At 46.8% G+C, this 27952-nt stretch overlaps 1 protein-coding gene and 1 pseudogene across 2 annotated transcripts in view; one reads left to right on the top strand and one right to left on the bottom strand.

Annotated features, from left to right (window-relative positions):
* Positions 1-58: 58 nt before the first annotated feature.
* Positions 59-19359, bottom strand: LOC129151760 (lysine--tRNA ligase-like; annotated as a pseudogene).
* Positions 5946-27952, top strand: part of KANK1 (KN motif and ankyrin repeat domains 1) — a 178319-nt gene continuing 156312 nt past the window's right edge. Inside the window, exon 1 of one of the 2 annotated variants that reach the window (XM_028150504.2) lies at positions 5946-6011. The gene's annotated coding sequence lies outside the window, so the exon portion shown is untranslated. Of the gene's footprint in view, positions 6012-22924; positions 23014-27952 lie in introns of those variants that run through there. The other variant, XM_054727752.1, reaches the window with a different exon arrangement.

Raw genomic sequence — 27952 nt, 5'->3', positions numbered from 1 at the left:
CCAGTCCTTGATCTTTTGCAGAAATGCAAAGATGCCTGAGTCATGTGACTTGCAGTTATTATTTTCTAGACAGAGTGCCAGCTGTTGTGCTTTCCAGTATATCAGCAGTTGCTACATTTTCCTCCCTGTCTTCCGGTTTCATGGCAGCAAACAGTGCTTCCTTGATTTTACCGTTATTGGAGTCTGTGAGAAACGTGGTGACTCGGTGGATGCCCGCGCCCCAGCCAGCTGTGGGGGGCAGCCCTTGACCTCTGTGAACGTGGCCTCATCATCGCCAGCGGCCTGGCCTTGGCCTGTTCTTCAAAAAGCTGCCGCTGCCCCACGGGACAGTCAGCTCCCGTAGGCGTTGCATAGTTTCTTCTTTGTGACAAAGAGCTCAAAGGACTCAGTCGGACCTTCTTCCGAGCCGTGCCATTTTTTTTTTTTTGGCCAAAGGGCCCATTATCTGGGGGTGATCACAGATGCATATAGGATCGCTGTATGTCACTTCCAAGCTTATCTGGGAGACTGGCTGTGGTCCCAGGTAGAGGACATTCCAGAGCTTTTGCCGCACAGATGTCACCGAGAATTTTGCCAGTTTCTTCAGTTTCAAAGAGGTTCTGGCAGCTTCACCCCCAAGGCTTTCTCAAACTCTTCTATCATGCCGATTCTCCTCTCCGGAAGAGTGGGGTGGAGTGAGTCTCCTAGGCTTGGCCTTCCAGGCCGTCTGGATGGTAGGTGACCTTGTAGCTGCGTGACGTGCTTCACCTTCCCTGAAATCTGTGAGCCGGAGGTCCTGGGTGGGTTCTTGACTTTGTGCAGGAAAGATCTCACAGTAAGAGTCCAGGTGACTTCCCGAGGATGTTTATTAAAGCTGGGGACCGGAAGCACGGAAGGGCCTAGGATAGAAGAAGCAACAGGTGAGGGGCTGACTCGGTGGGGAGATGAGCGTGGGCTGGGCTGCTTTGGCTCAGTAAGAAGTCAGAGAAAAGGGGGTCTTGGGGACAGGGTTTAGCCCGGGACAAGCTGCCACTGCCCATTGCTCCCTGGTTGCGAGCCTTGTAGGGTCCCTTAGAGTTTAGGAGATGCATACCTGTGGGGGAGGGAGGGGGACAGGGAAAGGCATGGATGTGATCCTGGGAGGGAGAGCATGCTGGGAGCTGGGACCTTTGTGGGTTTTTGTTGTTTTAACGATTTTTAAAATTGATTTTTAGAGAGAAGAAGGGGGAGAGAGAAACATCCTGGTGAGAACATAGATTAGCTGCCTCCTGCACGCCCTCTACTGGGATTGAACCAGCAACCTAGGAACGTGCCCTGACTGGAAGTAGAACTGGCAGCCTCCAGGTTCATGGGACAGTGCCCAACCAACTGGCCACACTGGCTAGGACTGGACCTTCAGTTTTTGAGGGTTTTTAAAGGCTGAGGGTTTAGGGAAGGTCTTGGGGAGGATCTGAATGGGATATTCATTAACTTTATGCTAATGTGTCAAAATGCCGTTTATTCCCTTAACTTCATCTGACCTTGGGTGTGGTTGGCAAGTGGCACTAGTTGGATTTCTGTGAACTGTCACCCTGAGGAGGGTGATTTAAGCTATTTACCCTCTGATTGGGGAGAAGTATGAATCATTTACTCTTAAGTGTCCTTGGGTTAGGGAAGATAGGACTTTTGCGATTTACTAGATGGCTGTAAGCTGCTTGGCCGTTTAACTGTCTGTCTCAGTTTCCCTGTTCCGTTTTCCTGGTTTACTAGCCTGTCTCACTTTGACCTCGGGGAAAATATGAAAAAATAGAGCAAAAGTAGAAATCAAGGTTGAATTCATTCATTCTCATTCTCATTCACTCATTCTTCTCAACAGAGCTGCTTGTTCCTATTTAAAAAGAAAAAAAAAACTAATTAAAAGAAGCCCTTTTTAGGGGCTCGGATTGTTCATATCATGTGTTGCAACCGACATGAGCAGAGCAAGGACTATACAGAAGGCCACGGGGTGGAAAGCCCCAGGTGCCTAGCAAAGGACAATTGCAGTGTGGGACCTCACCCCCAGGGTGGCCTTTCCTCCCCTAGCAAGTCCATGGTCATGTGGTTTGGACAGCCCCCCCCCCCCCCCCCCCCACACACACCAACTTTCCTCCCTAGAGATAACATCTAGGCCTCAGTTGTATTTTAGCTCCTGGCCCAGAAAAGCAGCAAAACCAGACAAGCAACCACAGCTGACCTCAAGAGCAGCTTCATTGGATAATAACGCCCTGCCCTGGTGCTGGCCAATCAATCAGGGGAGATCCCTACCCTGAAAGGACTCACCTGGAAAGCTGATGAATATTCTATTGAGATCGTGCCCTGGAACCTCCCCTAAAATCTCCACCCCTAAAACCCTTAGGATGGAGGACCCAGTGCACTCTCCCTGGGAGCAGAGAGCATGCCTGCAGCTTTCCCTTTCCCTTTCCCTTTCTCTTTATCTTTCCTTTTCCCTTTCCCTCCCCCTCCCTCTCTCCCTTCACCACAACTTTACCATTGCCTTCCTCACTCCCAAGCTCCTAGGACCCTTCCTTTGCCTCCATAACTCATTTCCTCAGCCCACTTCTAGGAATTATTTCTTCTACCTCTGTAATTGTATAAATAAATGTTCTCTTGTAGTTGGGGTCTTGGTTCTGAACCCAGGTCCAGTCGGACCCCCCCACCAGTCTAACACCCAGTGCTGTCCCCGCCCCCCCCCCCACAACAGTGGCAGGATTAAATCCTGGGGGGCATGCCTCACGTGTCTTTGGGGAATCCAGGCTTCCGACCTTGAGGACGGAATAAGATTTCTCTGCCTCCAGAGACACCACACTTTGATCTCAGTTCAGAATTAAAATTCACGCGTGGGAGTCCAGTTTGCTGGATCCCTTCAAGGGGAGAGGAGATTGGGAGAGAAATTATTGAACTTTATTTACTAAGTTTCTTAGCCTTGGCAGGGTTTCAGTAGCAAGTGGGAGAAGCGATTCAAATAGTTACTGGTAGGAAAGTTTTGTATATTGAAACATTTTTTTTTTTTAAGTTGAGGGGATTTATGGTTATTCCTCCAGTAAAATCAAATGGACTTGTGTACGAATAGATTTTTATTGCGGGGGAGGGGGAGTGGGGAGGGAAGGGGAGAAGTTGTGGGATCTGAGAACTGTTCATAACGCTGGGAATGAAGCAGTGTGGGTGGGAGGCACAGTGCAGAGACCTGAGGAATAGCCTTTTTATGGATGGGCCAGGTGGTGGTTGAAGGAATGTAATTTCATCAGTAGCATATACTAAGGCTGCCACAGCTGCAGGAAGGCCTAGATTCACCAGCTGTCATCGGGGTCTGGTGCCCGCTGCATGGCAGCCTGGCAGGAATGCCATGCTTCTGTCAGCTGAAGTCTACACATGTTGGTTATAAAGAGATCTGTCCTAATAAGATGTGGCCCTACCTGCCAGGTGTGTGTCTGAGTCTGCTGTTCTCCACCCCTCGTCCCCGGTCACACCGTTTCATGTGTGTGAACTTAGAGCCACGAGGGTGCTGTAAGTTATCCTCCCCAAATTCAGTGTATTCTTTTTTCAGGAGAGTTGTTTTTTGTTTGTTTGTTTGTTTTTGTTTTTTTTTGGTTAATCCTCACCGAGGATATTTTTCCCAGTGATTTTTAGATAGAATGATAGGTGCGGGGAGAGACAGAGAGAGAGAAACATCGATGTGAGAGAGACACATGGATTGGTTGCCTCCCCGCATGCGCCCCGACTGGGGCCAGGGATGGAGCCTGCAACCAAGGTGTGTGCCTTTGACCAGAATCGAACCCGGGGGGACCCTTCAGTCCATGGGCCAACGCTCTATCTACTGAGCCAAACTGGCTAGGGCTCCAGGAGAGTTTTAATCAATTTTTAGGCTAATAGAGAAAGAGACTGTTTCTCCTTTTATTTTTGGGGGCGGGGGGGGGGGGGTGGTGGCAGGTGGATAGGAAGGGAGTTCTTTTAGCCAACCCCAGGCAAGAAAAGGCCACTGTTTGGATGCTCATGCCAACCAGCGAAAGGCCTCGGTTTTCCTTTCACGGAGTCCCATGTGCTCATAGAGCTTTTCAACTCTGTCCAGAGAGCCAAGGCATCCCACCCAGAAACAGTGCCACCGTGCCCGGCTCAGGTCTGTGGTTGTTGCGAAGGGTGTGCCAACGGCTCACCTCTTGAAGTCAAGAATGAGTAAGAAGACCGTGAGGACTCTTAGTCAGCCGTCATGATTCAGGAAAGTATTTGCTTTAGTGCAATGGAAAAAACTGTCACTCCTTCCTGCTCAGTCAACTTTCCTTGCAAAGGCAGGAAATACTGCTTAAGGGGCTTGAAGTTTATATAGTTTATAGTTTGTGAATCACCCATTTTCTTTAAAAGAAAAAGGTGTTGTAAACCTCTGGCCTTACATCCTATTTGACCGAATGAATACCTGTGCTCACCTGCTCAGAGTCCTGACGAACCACTCTGAGTCACGTGTGACGTCTGCCTGGGCCCCAGGCCGGGTTGGAGATGCCAAATCCAGCTCCATCCCGAGCATCTCCTTTTCTTTCTTTGACCCTCAGGGACCCAGAAGAGCTCTTTCTTCCCCATTTCTTCCCCATTTTTTAACCGTTACTTTTAGTCTGGTCATATTGAAGGGAGGAGGTTCAATATAGGGCAGTGGGTAGACTCTGGGGCTCTAGACTCTTAACTCTACTGCTTCCTGCCAGGCATGTGTTCCTTTGCTTCTTCCTGAAAAGAAACATTAATATCATTAAGCCATTGTGTTTGTGTCATGCGGGGAGGAGGAGAAAAGGGACAGGGAGAGCAGGGAGGGAAGATAAAGCAAGGGACATCCAGGATATAGTATTTCCTGACTGTAAAACTCCCTGGGAGGAAAATTCTTAAAAGAGCTGTCTGTTTGCTTACGGCCAGAGAAAGGGCTGTGATCTCAGGTAGCCCACAGTGGATGGAAGAAGAACCCTGGGGACATGTAAAAGGGCAAAGGCAGGCCCAGGGGCCTGGGCCCGGGGCAAACCCCAACTCCAGGAAGTGCTACCACTCTTCTGCTTTCTCTTCAGGCTCTTCCACTGTCCTGGCTGAGCGTAATAATCTTTCTCTGCCTGTAAGATGGTTATGAGGAGAGAGACAGTGCCCAGAGGAGCTGAGAGGATCAGTGAGGTAATAGATAATGTGTGTGAGCCTGACCCAGACTTTGTTGAAATCTGCTCACTCAGAGAGAAGCTTGTTGCCCCTCCTGCCAAGGAAACTTTCACTGGTTGTTTCGAATAATGGGATCTTGGTCACTGCTGGGAAGTTGTTGAGGTGTTGGGTACTTGGCTCTGGGAACATCTCTTCTGGGAAATGCTTTACAGAACTGCTGGTTGTGCTGAGCTGTGCTGGAAGCATGCTGTGGGGCTTTTAAGGGCTGGTGTTGCAAATCCTTCACTATTTATAACAATGTTTCCAGGATATAATGCATAAATTCCCTTGATAAACCGCAGGTTAAGTTGGTGAGTCCTTGTATCTGAAGCTTTGGGGAAGTGAGGATGGTAACATTGTAATTGTAGTCTAGGGCCTATCCATAGGCCCGGTCCTATATAGTTAACTTTCCCATAAATCAGTGGTTGTATAGACCAAGAGGATTGGGTCTATTTCTCATAGCAACATGTACTATTTTCCCTGTTCTCATGTTCATTACCATTAACAACTTTCATTCAGCAGTGAAAATTAAGAGTGAAAAGGCAAATCACAAGGTAGAATATATTTGTCATCTTTATATCCAACAAGCAACTTGTGCAGAATCTGTCAAGAACAGCTACCAAACAAAAAACAAAAAAACCTTTTTTGGGGGGATGATTTCTACGTCCCATAAAATCCCAGGCAGTTACATTTCCTTGTTTTGCTGGGAGACTGGTGTATAGGTTAAATTTATAACCTTGATTCTTGTTTTATCCCCCTATCAGTTAGAGATTAATTACGGGACTGTGGGACGGTGAGCTGTTGAACTTTATCTTCTTTGAACCTACCACTGTTCTCAAGAAGGTCTTCCAAAGGTCAGTAACTTAAAGTTTCCCCTTTCCCCTAAAGCATGTATTTATAAGGCAAGAAACTTTAATTAGAAAAAGGGAGGTGTTATTTTCAGTTTATTATATTTGTTATGCAGATGGGCAGCCTGAAAATTCACTGGCAGTGAGACCTGCATGTCCATCTACCTTCATTAGGTATTGATTACTCCGTGGAGCATAAAAACGTTTTAAAAAGTAATGTGTTGGTTTCATTTCTCAAGCTTAGATGCTCAGTGGCTTAAAACAACATTTTAGTGTCTTTGTTCCTATTACATGATAGCTATGGCTCTGCTCCAGGAGTCTTCTTTACTCTAGGTCCAGGCTGAACGGGCCACCCCCGTCTGGGACATACTCTCCTGGGAGCAGCAAAGGGTAAGAAAGGAAAGGACCAGTGGCTGAAGCAGGCCATTTGGCTAAGCCTGCCCAGCGGTGACGTGGGGAAGTAGAATAATTCCTCCACCTGAGGACACTGTCACCTGACAGTGGGAGGTATCATCCTCTATGGGGCGGGCAGCAAGTAATTGAAACAACATAATCTGCCACAGTGGCACCCTATATTTAATTCAGAGTTTCATGGCCTGTATGCTGATGCAGAAACCGTTTTTAGAATTGATTAAATCTGTATTTCAGGGTTTACTTTGAAAAGGTTATGCTTCAGAAATCTGCCTAGATATGGAAAATAGGGTCTGATTTTTGTACACAGGGCTGATTAATCTTTTATGAGCTGGAAAGCTGTTCCCGAAACTTGGTAACTTTCCACTCATTGTTTCATCAAAGGTCTAGGCCTGTATTTTAATCAAGAAATTACTCTTATTACTTTCTTGACTTTTAGTTCTTGATTTTTCATGTATTACTGCTATCTCATTGGTCATTGTTTTTTTTTTGTTTAACTGCTTGAATTAGTAGGGTCTTGGCCACCAACTAAAGGCAGATGGTTCTGTCAAGAGAAGGGTAGAGAAATGGAGGTCTTTGGGTGGAATTAAAATTTATTAGGGCCCAGTAAAATATGCCTTGGTATTTTTTCTTCCAAAAGTGAAATTGCTGAGCTATTGCTAATATCCTTACTGGGAAATGTCTGTCTTACTATTTAAAAGTACAAAACCAGCCTTAGCTGGGCTGGCTTATTGGATAGAACATTGGGACGTGGACTGAAGGTTTCTGGCTTCGATTCTAGTCAAGGACAGGTACCTAAGTTGCAGGCTCAATCCCTGGCCCTGGTCTGGGCATATGCAGGAGGCAACCAATTGATGTGTCTCTCAAAATGATGTTTCTTTCTCTCTGTTTCTTCCTCTCCCTCCCACTCTCTAAAAGTCAATGGAAGAATATCCTCAGATAAGGATTAACAATAACAAAAAGTACAAAATCAGAATCTTTTTAAAAAATATATTTTTATTGATTCAGAGAAGGGAGAGGGAGAGAGAGATAGAAACATCAATGGTGAGAGAGAATCGTTGATTGGCTGCCTCCTACATGCCCCACACTGGGCATCGACCCCGAAACCCGGGCATGTGCCCTGACCGGGAATCGAATTGTGACCTCCTGGTTCATAGGTCGATGCTCAACCACTGAGCCACACCAGCTGGGCAGGTTCTGCAGTTTTGATGTGAACGTCAGAATTTCCGCGTGGCTGCCTATTACAGTAGGTGGACCAACCCTCCATTGGCGATGTTGAATGCTACACCCGGGGCTCTTTCTGCACACTTGACCTGCCCCAGCTATTAACGAAAACTTGATTTTACACACTTGTTCCATCGAAATATTGGGTACGTGGAATGCCGTACTTCCTTTTCCCTCTGATTTCTTCTGTGGAGTTAGTACGTGTGATCTTTGAGGATGGGGAACAGTGTAAGAAGCAGCCACAGGAAACTCTCCCGCTTCCCAATCCCCTTTGTGTCTCTCGCAGCCCTTTTTAGAAGAATCATTAGAAAAGTTGCTGTAGGGTGGAGTAACGCTGGGACATTTCTTGGGAAAACATTTGATTGATCGAACAGTGTGAGTCCTGTAAGAAATTGTGATTTCAATATTTGGCCAAATTTATATCCCACTGGCAAACAGCCATGTTGGACGTTACGGTATCTTTTTTGCTGACTAATTTAGGCCTCATTTACGATTCCATTGTACTTTCCCTTGTTCTGAATTGGATATTTTCTTTCCTGACTTTAAAAATTAAGGTCAATATAGTTCAATTTAGTTTTGTTTTTTTTTTATATTTTAATGATTTTTTTACAGAGAGGAAGGGAGAGGGATAGAGAGTTAGAAACATCAATGAGAGAGAAACACCGATCAGCTGCCTCCTGCACACCCCCTACTGGGGATGTGCCCGAAACCAAGATACATGCCCTTGACCGGAGTAGAACCTGGGACCCTTCAGTCCGCAGGCCGACGCTCTATCCACCGAGCCAAACCGGTTTCGGCCAATCTAGTTTTAAGATTTGCCTGAAGCCCTTTTTGGAACAAGGCTGTATATAAATATATATGTCATGCTTACTTGGTGTATTTGAAAATTTTAAGAGGGGCCATGCTCATATGAAGTAGAAAGAGAGAAAGAGAGAGAGAGAGAGAGAGAGAGAGAGAGAGAGAATGAATACCAGATAACACTCCCTTGTGCGCTCCCCTTATCTCCTTTATTGTGTGCTCAGGGGGATGCTGGGGTCTCTGTCCCTTGTACTCAGACCCAGGGCCCTTTTGCTAATGAGGGAGGGGCTCCTGGTGTGCCAGGGCATCTGTGCTCCAGGCCCGGGGCCCAGGTGGGGTTGAACTGGCAGAAGCCAGTGCTATGATGGGCACCTCTGCAGGGGCAGGTCAGGAAGGGACGGCATGCTAACTGTTGGATTTGGAGTTGGTGTTTCCCAGGGAGCCACTTTGGCATCTAACCCAGCGGACTCTCCAAACTCTGCTCTGCTTGGGCCGCAGTGTGTGCCTGCCTGTGCTCTCCTGACCTCCAGCCTCCGGCCTGCGCTGGCCTTTCCTCTCCGACTCCTCCTTGGTGCTGACGGCTGTGGTGATCTAGCCGGAACGGACCCAAAGCTAAACACCTGGACAGCTGTGCAGTAGCTTCCCGTAGAAGCATCTTCCCTGAACGTGGTTCGACTTGATGCTGTTCCTTTTGCTGTTATTGATGGATAACGTAAAGCGTGATCACGTTAACTTTTTCTACACCTGCTGGTTCGCCTCCTGGCTCACTGGCCACGCCTCAGTTCCCTGTGCTGGTTCTTCATTTCCCTGATTTTTGGAGGACCCTAGGGCTCCGTCCTTGATTTTTTTGTTTTTTGTTTTTTCTGTAGACACTCCCTTGGTGACCTCATCCAATCTCACGGCATTAGTTACTATCGATTCTGCTTATTCTCACGTTTATTTCTCCAGCCCTGACTCCTTTCCCCACCTCCACTCTTACATGTCCACCTTCCTGCTCATATCGTCATCTGGATGTCTGACAGCGCCTCACACTCAGTATGGCCAGAACAGTTCCTGGTTTCCCCAGTCTCATTCCTCCCACAGTCTTCCCTGTCTTGATGGCTGATGGAATCCAAAAACGGTACGCTCATCCTCACTCTTCTTTCTCTCACACTCCACCTCCAATCTTAGCAAATCCTGTTGACTCTGCCTTAGAAATACATCCAGAATCTGCCTCCTTCCCCCCCTTTCCACTGCCACCACCCTCGCTCACCTGCATGACTGCGATAGCCTCATAATTGGTTCCCCTGCTTCTGCCCTTGCAGTCTGTTCTCAACCATGACCCTTTGAAAACAGAAGTCAGATGGTGGCACTTCTCAAACCCTCTGCTGGTTTCCCATTTCCTTAAGGGGAAGCGTTTTCACAGTGAACTCCCTGGCTTTCATGAGCTGCTCCCTTGTTTCCTCTCTCACCTTCCTATCCTCGCCCTGTCCTCTCCCTCCCCCTCTGGGGCTTGGCCTCCTTGCTCTTCCACAAACACACCTGAATGCTTCCCCTTAGGGCCTTTGCCTGAAGCAATCTCATCTCCAGATTTACTCTTCGTCCTTACTGGGGTGTCAGTTGTCAATTGTCTCAATACCTTAAAATTCAGAAGTACAGTCTGCCTTCTGCTACTCCTGACCTCCCTTTTCCAGCCCTTCCTCCTCCTTTGTCCCATAGCATAACAATATGGTGTGTAATTTACCTGTTGTGTGTGTTGTCCATCTACTGCAGCAGTACCTGCGGGCTTCCCCAGGGCAGGGATCTTTATCTGGTTTATTGGCTGATGGTTACCAAATTCCTAGGACGGGCTCTGGAAAGATAGGTGGCGCTGACTTGATAGATATTGGTGGTTGAGTGAAGGAATGATTCAGGAGACCTTCAGAACCCCTCCTGTGAGGAAGTGTATGTTTCAGTTCACTGTTAGGAAAACATTTGTTTCCCTGATAAACAGGGACTTTTTGTTATTTTCCCCAGTTATATAAGTTGTATAAGCTGTATTTCCTTTTCTGCTTTGGCTGTTAGGATGCCAAAAACTGTTTTATGCTCAGTTGTGATAGTGACTCTCTGCTTCAGTATGTCGGTAAACATACAACCCTCCCCTCCTTTCCCCCTTCTCCAGCCTTCACTGGGTGAAAACTTGTTCTGTAGTTATTTTCATTTTTGACAACAACAGTCTTTTATTGTTAGACCCTATAAGTAACCTTTGTAAGTGGCTTATGAAAGATTTGTTTGTCTTAGCTTATAGCTGGTTTTCTTTTGAACTTCAGCGAGGGTCAGCACCATTGTTTCTGGTAGTATGCAACTTACTAGTTTGATCAGTGTTCTGAAACAGTAACTTTGGGTATTCTATTTCTCTGTAGGCTTTTATTTGATTGAATTACACTTAGACCTGTATTAATATACTTGTAAATTGTTACTGTCAATCCCAAACTCTTGCTTCTTAAACCCAAGGACCCTCATTTCTGACATAATACCCATTGAAAGAATTTCTTGCCACTGTTTAATAAAAGGAATTGTTGGCTAAACCCCAAAAGGATTGAATTAATGGCAGGGTGTTCAGTCTGAAAAAATGGATATCCTAGTGTGTGCTTTTCGGATGGGGGCAATTTTAGGGGGTATTCAAAGCCATAGGCTTAACCGTCTTCCTGGAACTTCAGTTCTGCTTGAAATTTTTGGAGAACTCTCTTTAGAATTTGAACAGTCTTAGCAAGTGCTGTCACATAGATTGCAAAAATGTGTAGAATTTCCTATTTCTGAGTTGGCCAACTTTGAGTTACTGACTCTAATAAGTGTTGGACTTTTATGTCAGCAGCCTGTGGTGATGTTAGTGGCAGGACCTAGGAGAGGAAGCGACACGAGGTTATGCCCGGCGCCCTTCTCCCCTGGCTGTGGCTCAGCCGTTAGGACTGGGATTGGGAATTTCACTGTGAGTCTTTAGAAACCGCACAACCAGTTTATTAACAAACTGAGTTTGTCGCCTGAAGGAGCAGCCGTTATCTGTTTGATCAGTTCCCGAAGGCATCCCTTTTGAACTGTCTTCCTCAACCCTGAGGTGCTTTTCATTTTTCTTTCCTGGATCCCATGGGGTCCTCTTTCCTGGTGGCCTCTCTTGGTCTCGTACCTTGGTAGGTAGAGGGCATTGCCGGCAGCTTCCGAGAGAGGTTTAGAGGTATACACATTTTTTGAGATTTGGCATGTCTAGATTATTTTCTTATAGATTTTTACTGATTTTAGATAGAGGAAAGGAGATGGATAGAAAGATAGAAACATCGATTTGATGCCTCCTGCACACCCCTCCCCCACTGGGGATGGAGCCTGTAACCCAGGCATGTGCCCTGACCGGGAATCTAACAGAGACCTCCTGACCCAACCACTGAACCACACCTGCCAGGCTATTTTTATAGTTTTAAACATAGCAGCATAGTATTTCTTTTTAAAGGCTCCATATTTTGTTAAATCGGCTTCTTATTGATTCTGCTATTTGCAGCAGTGCTGCAAGGGATAACTTTGTACATACATTCTCTCGTTCACATGCGATAACAAACTAAATATGGAATTACCTGTTGAAAGGCTCTGTGCATTTGTACTTATAATAGGTGTCACCCCCAGTGTTTTCCTTAGAAGCTGTGCTAATATGTATGGGCTCACCAGCAAGGTACAAAAAGTACCTGTTACTCTCCTTCCTTGCCAACATGGGATGTTAGGAAACTTCTTAATCTTTGCCAATCGGATAAGTGAAAAATGGTATCTCCTGTGGTGTTCATTTGCATTTCTCATAGGAAGGTGAGCATCTTTTCATGAATCTATTAAGAGCCTTTCTGTGAACTGTTCTGTCCTTTGCTATTTGGCTGTTAGCGATCAAGTTCTGTCACTTTATGTGTAAGGAAATCTACCCTTACCTATGGTAAGAATGTATTGTTCATCTTTTGTCTTGGATTATGTTGCATTTCTCCATGTAGACAAATTTATAGCTTCTTATTTTAAGGCCTTTAAATTTAATGCCATAAAGGCCTTCCCCATTCTAAAATTATTTTTTAATTGTCCAGAGTTTCTTCTGACACTTCTTTGGTTTCAGTTTTTATATTTAAACTAGTGGCCTGGTGCACAAATTTGTGCACTTTGAAAGGAAATTAATTAGAAGAAATATATTAATATCACTATTCGCCTTTTCTCTATAATGGAAGTGTCAACCAAATTCACGATCGACAATGACAAACAAAACACACGCGTGCGATTGGCACCAGCGAGAGCTTTATATGTATCGTGCATGCATGAGTCAACTTAGCCTTTTATATATACTAGAGGCCCGGTGCACGAAATTCATGCACGGGGGTGTGTGTCCCTCAGCCCAGCATGCACCCTCTCCAATCTGGGACCCTTCAAGGGATGTCCGACTGCCCGTTTGGGATCGGGCCTAAATGGGCAGTCGGACATCCCTCTCACAATCCAGGACTGCTGGCTCCCAACTGCTTGCCTGCTTGCCTTCCTGATTGCCCCTAACCGCTTCTGCCTGCCAGCCTGATCACCCCCTAACCACTCCCCTGCAAGCCTGATTGATGCCTAACTGCTCCCCTGCCAGCCTGTTTGCCCCTAACTGTCCTCCCCTGCAGGCCTGGTTACCCCTAACTGCCCTCCCCTGCAGGCCTGGTCCCCCCCAACTGCCCTCCCCTGTAGGCCTGGGTCCCCCCCCCAACTGCCCTTTCCTGCAGGCCCAGTCGCCCCCAACTTTCCTCCTCTGCCGGCCTGGTCATCCCTAACTGCCCTCCCCTGCAGGCTTGATCGCCCCCAACTGCCCTCCCTTGGAAGCCTGGTCCCTCTCAACTGCCCTCCCTTGCAGGCCTGGTCCCTCCCAACTGCCCTTCCCCTGCTGGCCATCTTGTGGCGGCCATCTTGTGTCCACATGGGTGCAGCCATCTTTGACCACATGGGAGCAGCCATCTTTTGTGTTGGAGTGATGGTCAATTTGCATATTACTCTTTTATTAGATAGGATAGAATAAACTTGCTTAATTAGACCTGCTTTCTGATTTAGCTAAACTTTTTCCAGCCCAGTGAAGCACTCCCAACTTCTCTTTCAGGTAATTGTCAGCAACACATCAGTAAATATCAACACGATCTAGATTATTATTGTAGATCACGCAGGGAGAATAAAGGGTAAAATATTTAACTGCAGCAGTGTTTGACTATATTCTGTGCATTGAGAAAATCTGAAGTCATTTTCAAGGTCCACCATTTCTTACTTCTTTTCAGTCAGGTCAAGTTTCTAAGCTTTCTAAATCTCCATTTTCTGGCTAATGAAAAGAAAATAGAATTCCACCAAGTCTCCTATCTACCTACTCCAGGACTTCTGTGAGGATCAAATGAGATGAGGCACATGAAAACGCTTCACAGACATTTGGTTAAAGTGTAAAATGTTTGCACCTAGCTATAAAGCAAGTCGTGTTCCTGGGCTGAAGAAACTCCAAGGAGGCTAGTCACTAGGGAGAGGAAGCTGGGTGTTGCTACGTGATGTCATTACCCGGACGGACACAGCGACCGGACGAACATAGTGACTGTATCTGGGCTGGGTTGGGCTGTGGGCCGCATTTTGCACCATGGGGTCTTGGCAGCGTCAGCTGCAATTTGGTGGGCTGTTGCTCTGGGGTGGTGGCAGGGCTTGTGTCCCACTTGGGGGAAGCCGAGTGTTGCTTTGTGGGTGCCAGGTCCACGGTGCTGTTTCTCTGTAAATGGCCAGTGCATGTCACAGCAGCTCCTGGGTTGAGCATCTTCCCCATGGTGGTCAGTGTGCGTCATAGCGACCGATTGGACAGTTGGACACTTAGCATATTAGCCTTTATATATATAGATTATTAATCTATCTCAAGTTAATTTTAGTAAGTAGGGAATCTCAATTTACTTTCTAAAAGATGGCCACTGGTTCTCTCAACCACTTATCTGATCATCCGTTTATCCCTTTATCATGTACCAAATCCCACAGACTTTGTTTCCATCTCCTGACTCTTCTGTTCTCTGGACCTGCCCATCTGTTCATGTTTTAATTGAACTACTATTCTCATTGTTAAGGATTTTCTAACATATTTTTGTGTTTGTGAGGATCAGGTTTTTTATTTTATTGTTGGGGTTGATACTAACCAAAAAAATTTTGCAGTGACATTTGAAAATGAACTATTCAAAATTTAAAGAAAACCAATCAGAATTTTATGTAATTCAAAAGAAGTATACTGAGCTACGTTGGTAAAAGTCAGAGTTTTCTAACTCAAGGTTTATTATTTACTTATTTTTCCAAAGAGGGCAAACAGGATGCCAGAACCATGGATAAGAAGGACTTAATTATTCACTTTGGGGATTAAGATTGGCTTCCAGGTCAGAACATGTAACCTTGAGGGATGAAAAAAAAAAAAAAGGATTAAATAGGTCAATAATTGCAAAGCGAAACTCTTTTGAGTTTGAGAGTTGGATGAAGAGCCTTGATTGTGGGGACTCGGTCATTTGAGATGCAGCTCTTGGTTCACTCAGGTGATGGAAGTAGAGCACCCATCAGTAGTCCGCGGGAGTGCAGCCGCGGCGCCGATTTCCTTTCAGCGAGAAGCTTTTATTTGTCTGCGACGAAAAAGGAGCCGGCAGCGGACCGCAGACCATTTCCTTCTGAACCTTGACAGCCTTTTGGCATCTCTCCTCGGTCATCCCTCTGAAATAGCCCAGGAAGTGTGCGCGTGTCTGTGTGAGCCAGACTGTTACCGTATTAGATGGTGACACCGGGAGAGAGAAGAGCACCTGTCTACATGCCCACCCGAGCTGTGGTGCCCACCGTGCATGCTGACGAGAGTCATTGTGGAAACTGTTTTTCTCCCGAAGGTAGTGAATTTAAACCACTACCTCCAAAAGGCCAGACCCGCAGTTTCCGTTACGTTGGGGGTTAAGGCTTTCACACGAATTTTGGGAGGGGGACAGACACAGGCATTCAGTCCGTAATCAGACTGTAAAATAGCGAGTGGGCTGCTCGGAGCCCCTGTGGCCAGTTCTCTCAGAAGCCTCTACGCGGGGGACGTAGGCACCACTTAAGGCAGACAGTACGTACAGATCCGAAAGTAACTTGAGAGGCCGCACTATCTTTTTTTTAGGAGCCCTGAGCCTAAAACTTGTGTCTAAAGCCTTCCCTGTAGTGCCTGGAATGGGCCCAAGATCTTCAGTGATTTATTTGACGAGGCGCCTGGTCTCGTTTCCCTTCACAGGTGAGTGGTTTCAGGAAAGAAGCGGAGCATCCACTTGGATGTTACCCTGATTTTGTGGTTGTTGCCATTTTAACTGTACACTTCAGTGGCGTTAAGTACATTTACATGGTTGTACAACCACCACAACCATCCATCTCCAGTCTTTTCGTCACCCCAGACCGAAACTCAGCGCCCATGCCAACTGATCCCCATTTCCCCTTCCCCCTGGCTCCTGGCAACCACCATTCGACTTGTCTAATTGATCCTCAGAAGCTAAGCCTTGCTCACTTGAGACTCTTCTCTAGCTCCTTGGCCCGGGCATCCAGCTTGCTGGTTAAGCTGGGACTAAAATGCAGTCTTAATCGCTGATTTTGGAGTATCTTGGAAGAGGCTGAAAACGGCTTGAGTTCACAGTGGAGAAATGCACTTCAGATTTCTGGAGTAGATCAGAGATTTCCTTGCCAGCGGTGGCATCTCAGTCAACCGTGTTTTTCTTATCTCTTGGCCAGAAAACAAAAGCTGGGGTTGTGGTATAATAAGCCTGTGTACACAGCTGCAGGAGGGAGCCGGGAGGAGGCTGTGTTCGGAGGCCCCAGGGCCTGCGGAAGATAATGGGGCATCTGGCCCCATGCAGTCGTTGGCCACAGCAGCTTTGGAATTGGATTTTGTCCTGCAGTGATGGCGACTCTTTGAAGAGAAAGGCACTTCTGAATATTCGCATTGCTTTGAAACCAGTGCCAGGAAGATATTGGTGCTTATTGCTGGTCTGAGGCAAAGCAGGGTGTGTGAGGCTTTCATATGCAGGAACAAAGGTTGTTGGAAAAAGGAGGTAATCATTAATTTTGTCAATGAAATTTCTTGCATTCCCAGGGCAGTTTGGAGGAGTTTTAACTGTTTTTAAAAATCCTTTGGTAATCATGGTACATCCCAAAAGGGAATCCCAGGTTAAGAGCATGAATTCGGGTTCTAAGTTTAGGTGTGCCGATTTGTGACTTCCTAAGCCTCAAAAAAAGCACCTTAGGAATGGTGGCTGAGATAAACCAAGTGGTGAAGAATTAAATCTTTCTCCGCTAGTATATTTATAGGACACATATGTCTGCTGCCAACACAGTCAGCATTTTCAGCTCTTACGCAGAATTTGTTTCCTCGTCTGAAGAATGAACACAGTGGCAATTTGTTACCGGGTTCTTTGTAAGGAACAGATCGAATAATGCATAACGCATTTAAAGTGTCTGGCAACAGTCTGAGTACTTAATACAGGAAACCTCTTATGCCCCTAGACGAGGCATATAAAATGGAAAGTTTTATACATACCATATATATTTTTATCCTTCAAAACACTATTACAGTCTTCCAGTCCTGAATTACTTGACTGACTTGAATACCAAACCGTTTCTATTGGCTCACAGTCAGATGTCTGGACCATCCTGCCTGGAGGACCGTCCTGCCCAGTGAGAAGTCGGGGATAACAGAGGCCGGCTCTTCCAGCCAGTCCATCAAACCCGGGGGCATTTCTCGTTCCTGACAGAGTGAGGGAGGCCGATGCCAAGGTCATGTGACAGTTCCTACCCATGATGTTGTTTTTCCTCTGCAGAAAGTAGGCTGGCATTTGTTTTCAGAGACAGAGTTCATTATCCAACTGTCTCCAAGCCATACCTCCCCTTTCCCATGTGTATGAAAAACAAAACAAAATTACTAGGCGCTCACATCATCCTTTTAGAAGGATCTGGAGATTCATTAGCTGACGCTCCCTGATTCTACAGATTTGGGTTGAGATAAGGAGAATAAAAGCCACCCGGTAGCTGCTACCACTGTGCTCTTTTATTCACAGGGGTCAGCAGGGGTTTGCAGCTGGGGGAGCAGGGGAAAGGGGGGAGGGGGCGAAGAGACGACCAGGTTCTGTGCACCCAAATAGTGCCTCCGCTCTGATAACGGCCTGTCTGGGTTTACTTGGAAAGGGCACTGAGTAATGAATAGTGGGAGTGTGAAGAATGAGCCTTGAGACCCACCCAACGTGTGGAAATTCAGAAAATGTCATGCAGAAATGTACGTTTTTCCAGCCTGTGAATCCAAAACAATGGGATTGTAGGAAGAACTTTTGAGACTTGTTCTTTTTTTTTTTTTTTTTGAAAGCATTATTGTGTTCAGTGGGTACATGTGCTTTGCTCATAAAAATGTGTGCTTTAACCACATTGCTGGCGGGGTTGAGCTGTGGATTTTACTACCAACAGAAAGTAATGTAAGAGCTGATGTCTTTTTTAACAAGCACGAAGAGATTTTTTTTTTTTTTGGGGGGGGGGAGGGAACAAAGGGGGAAAATCCCAGCTTTTATGTAGAAAATGCTGACTGTGTTGGCAGCAGACACATCTGTTATATGAACATACTAGCAGAGAGTGATTTAATTCTTCACCACTTGGTTTTATCTTAATCATTCCTAAGGTGATTTCCCCCCTCTTAGTTATGCAATAGGCTGCTGGCTGACATTTAACCATCGACTGTTAATCCCGGAGAATGAACCACTGTAATTTATGGTCAGGGGTACAGATGTAAAGAGACAGAAAAGATATTCAAGTGCTTTTAGTGTCTTTTTCCCATCCCCATGATGTCTTCTCCCAGAAACCTTAGGAAAGCACCAAATCTAAAAAAATTTTTACAATAAGGAAAAAAAACCCTCTCTTTCTTCTTAAGTAGAAAATTCTATGCGTTTCTGTAAAATTTGGCTTTGCCTTGCTCATGTAGGAACAATCGTGGTCCTTTCATTTTCTATGTGTATTCTAATTCCGTGGACGGAGATGGGTGGAGGCGGGGAGAGGGAAGGCTGAGGTGGGACGCCAGGCTGGAGAATTGATGTCTTTCTTTGAGGATGCCCCGTCGCCCCCTCCTGCTGGCTTCTGGACCGTGGGACCCAGCGCATCACTTCCTGTCCAAGTTGGCACTGACAGTGGCACAGTATCTCTGCCCAGTGTTCTCAAAATGCAGTTGGCAAGTTTCCAGCAATGGAGTCACCCAGAGAAACACCCCCCCCCCCCTTTTTTTTTTCTTTCTCTGAACTCTGGGGCAGCCTCCCCAGGCCTCAGTCCATCTGTCCCTTGCATTTTGGAATATCCCCATTGAGCCCCAGACCTTGCCGTAGATTATAGAGCGGTGGCTTTCTGAACATCCCCCAGGCTCTCCTGTTTCCTTCTTTCATGCTTATGCCCCAAGGCTTCCCTAGGGAAGACTCCAGATGCTTTCCCGTGGGAGGAAGGAAGGAGAGTGTCCTCCCCAGTCACTTTTCCCTCTACTCTAGGTCAGGAAGATGGCTCACGCCCCTGAGTACCTGTGATCTCCTACGCGCTCCAGGGCTTTCCCTGTGCGACCTCATTAATCCCCATGACAATCCCGGGGTGTGGGTGCTAGGATCATTCCCAAGTGTGGCTCAGAGGTCGTCTGCCCGGCTGGCTCGTATGGTGAGGAAGTGGCATTCCAGAGAGAGCAGTCGACTCACTCAGCAGGGAGGTGGGCTGTGCAGTAACCCTGGGGGGCAGGGCTGGTCCCCCACTTTGGGGCGTCACGTTCGTGGTGCGCAGCAGTGTGGTAGGATAGAGGTGTCTGACATCCTCTGCTCTCAGCAGTGTAGGCCTCTCCAGGATAATACATGCTTTGCTTACCATGCTCTTCACTTCCTTTGGAGCAGTCCTCAATGTCCATGCGTCTATTAACAGTTCTGTTCAGGCAATTTCGACTTTTCTGTCATTCTCCTCCCAGGCTCCACCCACTGCCCAATCCAGAGCCGCTTCCACAGTTCGTGGTGTTTGTTACGGCAGCACCCCACTGCCAGGCACCAAAATCTGTGTGCTTTTTACCCCATCATTAACAAAGCCGACAGGTTTAGTGCCCGAAATAACACAAGTGTATGATCTCACAGTTCCGTAGGTCAGAAGGTCAACGCAGGGCTCACTGGAATCAAATCCAGGGAGGGGCAGGGCTGGTTCCCGGGGTCCATGGCTCCTGATTCCCCTCCTCCACCCTCACAGCCGCCAAGGAGAAGTGGAGTCCCTTTCATGCTCCAGATTTCTCCTGCTCCTTCTCCTGTCATCTATCCTTCTTTCTCTGACCACAGCCAGAAAAGGCTGTCTGCTTTCAAGCACTCCTCTAGTTACCTGCTACCCATGTGGATAACCCAGGCACATCTGCTCATCTTAAAGGTCCTTAACCTTAATCACATCTTCAGAGTCCTTTCTGCCATGTAATGTAAATTACATAGGTTTGGAAATTAGGACTTGAGCCTCTTGGTGTGTGTCTGCCTGTCTGCCTGCCTGTCTGTCTCTCTGCCTGCCTGCCTGCCTGCCTGCCTGTGTCATTCTGCCTACCACACAAGGTAAGGTATACACACACAGCAAACTTAATCTCTGGTCTTCGTTTGCAGCCGGCATTCCTATAGGCCAAGCACGTGGTTACTCATACAACTAACATTTTCTTCAGGGCTCATCTGCTCCAGCTGGCTGGCGGCACCCACCTTGCGGGGCAGGTGAGAGATGGGCGGGAGCTGTGGAAAGGCCGAAAGCTCCCTCCCCTCTTTCAGCGAAAACAGGCCATGGAAGCCAGGGGACCACGTGGGTTGTGACTCTTCCTCTTTAATGTGACGTTAAGAAAGAAAACGGAAGCAGCAGCAAAAGCTTTTCCTAACGAAATGCGTACTAGTGCTGGGATGTAAAACTGACCCTCTTCCTAACCGGCTCTTTCCCCTTCGGGCACAAAGCCACGCTGCATTGTCTGCATTGTCGTTTGAACGTTTTTTTTCGTGGGAACCTTGGGCCCCTTGGTGGCATTTGGCGTGTTCCTGAGTAGGGTCCCTTTGGGAGGACGGGAAGGCCCTCTCCCTTCCCCACCTGGAATGCGATGCTGGTCCCCCTCTGGCAGCTGGTTAGCCTGGACGGCCCTTACAAGTTAAATCTTGTCTCGGGAAATAATTTGCTAGGAGATCAAAGCGTGGATGGGGTAAATGAATTTTTCAACAGACCACAGGTCTGGGAGAACGTAAACATGGTCTCTGAAGTGCTGCTGATGTCCTTGGCGAACGAGTCATTTTGGGGGCTCTTTTTCCCTAAGATTATAATTCTGCATTTGACTGACTCGTGTCTTAATATGTTGGGAAAGAACTCTGAAAACTTGTGGCCTAAGATAAGGCCCTAAAATAACCGGTAATTTCAGCACCTAACTCATTTAGAGCAATGTGTCTCAAGGGGCTTTGGTGTGGGTGGGGGGGGAGGGTGACTTGGCCCCCTGGGGCCATTTGGCAGGGTCAGAGACATTTTTGGTTGTCATGATTCAGGGGAGGGGTGCTCCTGGCAGCTAGTGGTTTGAGGCCAGGGATGCTGCTAAACATCCCCACAACGAAGTTATCCAGCCCCAAATGCCAACAGTGCCGAGGATGAGAAACCAGAGGGACCGCCTTCTGTTTTTCTCTTACTTGGATGTGTCTTTCACACTGCACATAGATTTAATTTCTCTGAGGGTCCGTTTCTTTTCTTTTCTCACTCATCACAGCATCCTGCCCTTCTTTGGCTCGAACATTTATCAGTTGGGTTGACTTTTTTCCCCCCTCCCACCTTTGTTAAGGCTCCATCCTTCTTTTCTCCCCTCAGAGCACAGTTCTTGGGGCACTGTTGACAAGCTGACTTGGGCAGAGTCAGCACGGTGTGGAGAGTTTGCCTGTACTCCGTCTCCACTTTCCTATCTGTAAGATGGAGGGGTCGTAAAACAGCTAATTGAGGGTGATTGTGGTACCGGAAAAACTGGGTTATCCTCTTCCCCACGGGGTGCTGGGGATGGAGTCCCTATGATATATTGAGAAAAAGAATTTTCTGAGACTCGCACTGGAGATTGAGTGGTTTTCATTTGCGTGGAATCGCATCTCTGAGTTCCTAAAGTCCCATTTCCCATAGTCCAGTCATAGAAGAAGTGTAGCTGGGGTTTCAGTAGAGCTAGAAGCAAAGCCAGTGCCCAGAGTTTCCTTTCCAGGTTGGACCTGGGTCCAGTTCAGCATTAGGTTAGCAGCAGTCCATTAGTCCAGTGTGTGTGGGGTCCGCGTAGGCGTGGGCCGTGTGGGTGAATACGTGAAGACAGGAGAGCACGCCCCAAGCAATAAGAGCCCTAAGAGCATAAGAGGAACCAAGAGCACACAAGCAGCAAGAATGTGAGCTTCTTTGTTCAGGGAATTACCCTATTTTCCGGCGTATAAGACGACTTTTTAAAAAATATATACATATATATATTTTATTGATTTTTTACAGAGAGGAAGGGAGAGGGACAGAGAGCTAGAAACATCGATGAGAGAGAAACATCGACCAGCTGCCTCCTGCACCCCCCACGGGGGATGTGCCCGCAACCAAGGTATATGCCCTTGACCGGAATCGAACCTGGGACCCTTCAGTCCGCAGACCGACGCTCTATCCACTGAGCCAAACCGGTTTCGGCTAAGACGACTTTTTAACCCAGGAAAATCTTATATGCCCGGTTGTCTTATACGCCAGAAAATACGGTAAGTATCCCAAATTTCCTCGCTTTCGCTGTGGCCACGGCACGCTCATTCCGACCAATGACCTTTATTCCCAGGTGTGACGGACAGGAAAGCACCTTCGCTAGTCCCCCCAGCTTTACTGGGTTTCCACCCATCTTCCCTTTGCTCCGTTCCTGTTATTAATAACTAGGTAATTACAATGGTATCATATGTACTCAAGAGGGATGGTGTTACAAAGTGTTTGGCATGTATTAAGTGCTCAGTAAATGCCTTACTTGCCCAGGCAACTGATTAGGAGACCATAGCAAAGTCTGAGGGGCCTAAAGGCTCCCTAACCCCGCCGCCCCCCCTTTTTTTGGTAAAAAGTTGCGTATAAAGGAGAGGCAGACATCTCCAGCATTCAGGGATTGTTCTCACCTCTCCTGGAAGGAGAAAGAAAGAACTTAACAGCTTTTCAGTAAAGGTTACTGAAAGTAAAGATCAACAAAACATCTGAAGTACATAAGAGGCATGGCTTGCCTCAGGCCAGAGCTATTTTAAAACTGAATTGACAGCTACTAGTTTAAGTTGGAACAATCCAGACTTAATTATAGATAACCTGCAAAAGTTCCTTCAAACAGGTGGGTTTCGCAGTTAGGGACTCTGGCAAAGGCTATTTCTGGCCAGTTACTTGTTTGAGAGCCAGCTTAGAACAGAGATCCGAGTCAGTTGGACAGAGAATTCTGTCTCTGTTCAGGGCAGAGCGTCAGTTGTCCCATTTGTAAAACGGACATCGTAATACTCCCCTCAGAGGATGGCTATAAAAATAAAAATGAAGGCGTTTTTGTGAGGCATCTGGCATAGTAAGTATACTTCATAAACATACCTGTAAAAGTTATTGTTTGAAAATTTCCCAGTTTTTTTAATTTAAATTATTTATTGTTTAAAGTATTACATATGCCTCCTTTTCCCCCCATTAACCTCTCCCTGGCCGTTCCCACCCCCCAGCACATGCCCTCACCCCCTACTGTCTGTGTCCATGGGTTATGCTTATATGCATGCATACAAGTCCTGTGGTTGATCTCTCCCCACCTCCACCCCATTGTCTGTACTTCGTGTTGATACTGTCTCAACTTTAAGTCTCCTAACTACGTGTTTTCTCAAGCTGCCTCTACTGATTTGCATTTGTAGACAGACATGCTGCTTAGTAAGTATAACATTTCATGTTACGTTGTTTCCTCGCCTTGATATTTTTCTTGAAAACTAGTTCCATGTCATGCATATGTTTTGATATCCCTATAATAACTTGACACAGAGGGGCGTTCTATAGCCTTGGTGCTTATATTTGCTGTTGATGATGAGCCATAACAAATTTGAGATAAGAAATTAATTAGAGGATCTGGCTAACACTGTACAGAGGATTAAGTAAGGTTGACGCTGATGGGTGGAGAGGAGGGCAAATCAGCAGAGCAAGTGCTCTGAAGGAGAACAGGCTGTTATGGGCACATAATACTGGGAACATTAGTGGAAGGTGGGAGTCAGAGAAGCTTACGCTGAAACCTGTTGGGTGAGGTGGAGTTAGCCAGGTGAAGGGGAAGGTTTGGGGAAGAGGCTGAGGGGGCCGAGCATCCTGTGTTTAGAACCAAAGAGAGTTTAGGATGTGACTTCAAATTGGAGGGTGGAGTGAGGTGTGTGTGTGTGTGTGTGTGTGTGTGTGTGTGTGTGTGTGTGTGTTGGGGGGGGGGCGCGATCATAAAGGGCTTGGTGAACCATGTTAATACATTTTATTTATTTATTTATTTATTTATTTATTTATTTATTTATTTATTTATTTATTTATAGAGAGGGGGGAATGGGAGAAGAGGAGTGTGAGAAACATTGATTTGTTGTTCCACTAACTTGTGCATTCATTGGTTGCTTCTCAGATGTGCCCTCACTGGGGATTGAACCTGCAACCTTGTTGTGTTGGGACGATGCTCTAATCAACTGAGCTACCTGGGCAGGCCCCTGTTAATAAATTTTAAACTTTATCTCAGAGGTGGTGGGAAATCATTGGAGAGTTTGAAGCTGGTGAGTGATGTAATCAGAAGTGCAGGCAGGAAGGTTCCCTCGGCTTGGGGGTGTGAGGATGGCCTGAGGACGGAGGTGCCTGCAGGGATACCCAGGCGAGGGGCATGGGAGCCCAGGCCAGAGCCGGGGCACGGTGCTAGGGAAAGGTGGGCTTTCGGATAGCGTCTCTGAGCTGACTGGATGGGGAGAGGGAAGCGTCCAGTGCAGTGCCCAGGTTTTGGGAGGTCCAGCTGCTGCTCGGTGAGGGGAAGCCTGGGAGGTTTGTGGGGGAGGACGCGGAGCTCGGTTTGGGACGGATTGGGTTCTAGGGCCTGCGGGAGGTCAGAGGGAAATGTGCATTTAAAGTTGAGGAAAGAGAAAGGGCACAGTGAGCTGGGTTCTGGGAGTGTCCCGCACCTTGATGATCATTGCAGCTGTGAGGTAATAAGAGCACTAAGTTGGGGGGGCGGGGCGGGGGGGGAGGATGTAGAGTGGGAAAGAGGGCTTAGGGCCCAGCCCTGAAGAGCAGTCCGCTGAGGAGGGTCGGCCAGGGAGGTTGGAGGAAACCTGCAAGCCTGCGTTTCAAAGAGGGGTCACTTACCAGTGTCCAGTGCTTTGGAGCGTGGGAATTCAGACAGATCTGTGGGTTTGGCAGCAAGAACAGTTCCAGGGGCTTGATGGCTAATGGACCCAGGGCAGAGGGGGAGGGGGGAGTGGGGTGTGAGGAAGGTGCTTCTGCTGGCCTGTGTGGCCCTTGGAGGGCGTTAGAAAAAGTTGTGCCCCCTCTGGGTGGGCACAGTCCTGGGGTGCATGAGTTGGTGGGTGGACCATGGATGAGCCTTCAGCTCCCACCTGCCACCTTAGCTGGGGCCCTTGTTTAGTGTGCAAACTGCACCCCCATGCATGGGGCCTTCGGGTAGGTCAGCGGTTCTCAAGCTGAGACAGTTTTGCCCCCTCGCCTCCCCCCAACCTTTCAGGGGACATTTGGTTATGTGTGGAGACATTTTGGAGGTTACAGCTGAACCAGGGTGGTGGGTGTTACAATCATCTAGTGGGCAGAGGCTACGGATGCTGCTGAATATCGTACAACACACAGGCCAGCCCACATCCAAGAACTGTCCCTCCCCAAATGTCAGTGGTGCAAAGGTTCAGGAGCCGTGGTGTAGGCGAGCCTTTCGAGATCTTGTTCTGTGAGGAGGAGGGAATGGGGGGGTGGTAGCTAAAGGTGGACCTGGGGACAGCGCCACTTGGCTGCAGTCTCATTGGTGCCAGTTTTCATCTTGCCGCCTCACCTCTCTACCGCGTAATTCGTACTCATCAGGTCGTAGTTCTTCTGTTTATTCTTTGGTAGCCATTTTCACTAGCTACCTCCCCCCCCGCCCCCCCCGACTCCTGCCCCCCACTAAATACTGTAAGGCACAGGAACCCTGTATCCTAATTTCTGTTTCTGGGCTCTTTGTACGACATCTGCATTTTAATGCCATTGGCCAGGAAATTCTTTTGGCAACCAAGAGAGGGACATAGCTTTGGCTCCTCTAGAGTAGAGTGTGTGATTCAGCGTCAGGTTGGTAAGGCTTTAATGCCTGCTCAGTCACCTCCTTGACTGTCTGGCTTGGGAAAAAAGACGGGAAGTAGCCCTTTGTCTCTGGAAGCAAGCCTTGCTCCTGGCGTTGGGAAGAAGAGAGTACAAATGGTTCTCACCAGATAGGGTTGCAGCAGCTCTCCCAGCATTTTGGGAACAAATCAAGTGATTATCTCAACAACGTCCAAACTGCGCTCCCAGATTAGTTGTTGTTTGAACATGTGGGGCTGGCGGAGGAGGAGGAGGATTCATTAGCAGCTCCTTCTCCTGGTGTCCTTTTTCAGCCTTCTCAGATTGCAGCATCAAAGTCCCCCAGACATGCTGGCTGCTCACTTGGTAACCTGTGTTTTACACGGTACAAAAGGTTTGCTGGCTAAACTTTGTGGTCCCTCTCACGTGAGGCGGACAGTGTCCCGGGCCCAATGAACAGGAACATTCGCTGTAACGTGTGGTCCATGGGGAGGCACTTGAATTCACAGAACAGCTTTGGACAGTCCTGGGTCAGTTTAAAGGGCAAAGTTGCCTTCTCTGTTTTCAGAAATATCTTACCCTGCCACAGTGGGTAAATCTAAACCCATTTGGACAAGTGAAAACAAGCTTAATATTATGTTTTGGCAAAGAGTGTGTTCAAGATAAGGAGGAGGTATGGGTTAAGAACAGGAAGTGTCCTAATTTTAAAATGATGGCCTTATCCGGTCCGTTGGTTAAGCGTTGTCCTGTGCACCGAAAGGTTGCAGGTTTGATTCCTAGTCAGGGCACATTCCTAGGTTGCAGGTTTGATCTCTGGTCAGAAAGGCAACGATCAATGTTTCTTTCTCACATCAATGTTCGTCTCTCTCTCTCTCTCTCTCAAATCACTAAGCATGTTCTCGGGTGAGGATTAAAATTTTTTTTTTTTTTAAAGAAAAGCATGGTAGCAGAGATGAATTAAAATGAATTACTGGCACATTGAATGTGAGATATGCCTTGGTTGTGGGCATGTTCTTTCTGAATAAGTTACTGTACATGGTGATGTATTTTAAACTCTTTCCTATGAAATTGTCTCTCAACTAGTTTAAAAGATAGGGCTAATGACAAGAATAATTCTCCTGTATGGTACCGTTATACCAATGGTATAGGCATGCTTGTGTATCTGTATACATACAGCCTAACTACTCAGTCTACAACCCCCTAAAATAGTAAAACTCACTCTAGCTTTTAAATTCCTGTAGTAGACCAGCCCATTTTGTGGAAGGGGAAATGGTGGTGGGCAGGAAGCAGGAAGTTTGGGGCTGAAGAATGTTGATGTAAAATCTTCCAGTTATGGCAGTCTTTGGTCATACAGTTAGGAAAGAGCTTGAGATCATCTCACATTTTCACATTTTCCCTAATCAGGACTGTGGGAAATATTGGTAAACATTTATCCTGTTTTTAAACTGCTCCATACTATGAAATTCATAATCTTTCTTTATAACTACAATAGCATATGTTATCTGTGGTTAAAAAAACTTTCTCATTTGTCTTTTGTGTTGTTTTCTTTAAATGGATAAGTACTTAAGGGAAACTAATTAAGATCTTTCTTATACCTTCATAATATCAGTAGTTGTCCTAAACCATATTGTAAGCCCCCAGTGAAAAAGATTACTAAAGGTTTTTCTCACTCTAGGCAGCCGGAAGAAGATATGTAGGAAAGAAACTCTGCTCTTGGTGTCATTTTAGTTATTGACTGAGGAGGGCTTTCTAAAGGTTTGTCAGTGATATATGAGAGATTCCTGATTTTGTGATTGCTGCAGGTGAACTTGGTACTTCCTATGCTGTTAAACCTTCAGCAGCACATACAGATGTTCCTGTTTGCTCCATAGGACTATTATAATAGTAAATAGCAGAGCTATTTGCCAAGAATTGTTAAAAAAAAAAAAAAGAATGCAAACAAATTGACATTTATTTGAACAAACAGATATTCACAACATGGGTGAAAAAAAATCCAATGTGTATAGTATGAGGAAATTTTTATAAATTAACATCTCCCTAACTAACTCACCACGTATTTATTTGTGTGTGTATGTTTGCATAGAAAAAAATAAGATAAAACTAGCCCTAACCGGTTTGGCTCAGTGGATAGAGAGAGCGTCGGCCTGTGGACTGAAGGGTCCCAGGTTTGATTCTGGTCAAGGGCATGTACCTTGGTGTGC

Source organism: Eptesicus fuscus, chromosome 15, assembly GCF_027574615.1.
Source record: "Eptesicus fuscus isolate TK198812 chromosome 15, DD_ASM_mEF_20220401, whole genome shotgun sequence".
Taxonomy (NCBI): domain Eukaryota; kingdom Metazoa; phylum Chordata; class Mammalia; order Chiroptera; family Vespertilionidae; genus Eptesicus; species Eptesicus fuscus.
This window is presented reverse-complemented; position numbering and strand designations above follow the sequence as displayed.